Source organism: Schistocerca nitens, chromosome 4 (assembly GCF_023898315.1).
Source record: "Schistocerca nitens isolate TAMUIC-IGC-003100 chromosome 4, iqSchNite1.1, whole genome shotgun sequence".
In the NCBI taxonomy this organism is placed as follows: domain Eukaryota; kingdom Metazoa; phylum Arthropoda; class Insecta; order Orthoptera; family Acrididae; genus Schistocerca; species Schistocerca nitens.
In genome coordinates this window covers 680395022-680396435 of record NC_064617.1, presented here as the reverse complement: position 1 = coordinate 680396435, position 1414 = coordinate 680395022, and the positions used below count along the sequence as shown (strand labels likewise).

Sequence of the window (1414 nt, the reverse complement as noted above, 5' to 3'; positions counted from 1 at the left end):
AAATAATGTGCATTCCATATTTAAAATTTTAGATTTGTCTCCACCCTTCCCCTCTTTGCCAATATTAAATTTAACATTATAAGTACTTCTTAGTTACTTTAAAAATATATCAGTTGACAGTCCTTCGTTACCCTTCCACCAATAGCAGGCTGAAACTTCCTGGCAGATTAAAACTGTGTGCCCGACCGAGACTCGAACTCGGGAACTTTACTGGCAGAAGTAAAGCTGTGAGTACCGGGCATGAGTCGTGCTTCGGTAGCTCAGTTGGTAGAGCACTTGCCCGCAAAAGGCAAAGGTCCCGAGTTCGAGTCTCGGCCGGGCACACAGTTTTAATCTGCCAGGAAGTTTCATATCAGCGCACACTCCGCTGCAGAGTGAAAATCTCATTCTGAATAGCAGGCTTGTTGCTGGGGCTGCTCACCCTTTCCGCCCTCGGTTCAAGACTCCAGAGCAACGGTTGACACCACAAATTAGTCGCACCTCCTCTGCGAGGTACAAGGGCTCGGCCTATTTCAGCTGTAGGCAACTATCTGCCACTGTCATTTTTGTAGCTAAATCATAGCCATTCATTTTTAGTAGTGCACTTGCACCTAAGTTTCGTGATTTTCGAGCTGAATACCACATTCTGTGACACCAAGTTGTGGTCAGTAAGGTAGCAGAGATCCTACCACAAATCATGCACATATTAATGATAAGTAATAGTGTCTGAAACTCCTGTCCCGTGTTCTTAAGTCGTCGGTTGTCGTGAGGATTCTTGTAATGAAGCCTCTTCCCGTTTTATAAAGCAACCAACGGCCGCCTCTGCATCAGTTAATTCCCTAGGATGATGCATTTCTTTTCTCTTCCTGCGCTGGTGCTTCCTTGCCAGATCTCAGGGTTCTTGGAAATCACGTATTATGTGCTTTCTATTGTCAAAAAAAATGGTTCAAATGGCTCTGAGCACTATGGGACTCAACTGCTGTGGTCATCAGTCCCCTAGAACTTAGAACTACTTAAACCTAACTAACCTAAGGACATCACACACATCCATGCCCGAGGCAGGATTCGAACCTGCGACCGTAGCAGTCGCACGGTTTCTATTGTCGATGTGTTTTATCACTAAGTAATAATGTCATGTGACTAGGACCTCCCGTCGGGTAGACCGTTCGCCTGGTGCAAGTCTTTCGATTTGACGCCACTTCGGCGACTTGCGCGTCGATGGGGATGAAATGATGATGATTAGGACAACACAACACCCAGTCCCTGAGCGGAGAAAATCTCCGAACGAGCCGGGAATGGAACTCGGGCCCTTAGGATTGACATTCTGTCGCGCTGACCACTCAGCTACCGGGGGCGGACTATCACTAAGTTACAGACTAGTATTGCGTTTCATATATATGTGTCTTCTGATTCGTACAGAAGGGGGTCTACGTTT

At 46.4% G+C, this 1414-nt stretch overlaps 1 non-coding gene across 1 annotated transcript; it reads left to right on the top strand.

Moving 5' to 3' along the window:
- Nucleotides 1-248: 248 nt before the first annotated feature.
- Trnal-caa (transfer RNA leucine (anticodon CAA)) lies at nt 249-323 on the top strand. Its single transcript has one exon. It is a non-coding gene; the product is annotated as a tRNA-Leu (tRNA).
- Nucleotides 324-1414: the final 1091 nt, after the last annotated feature.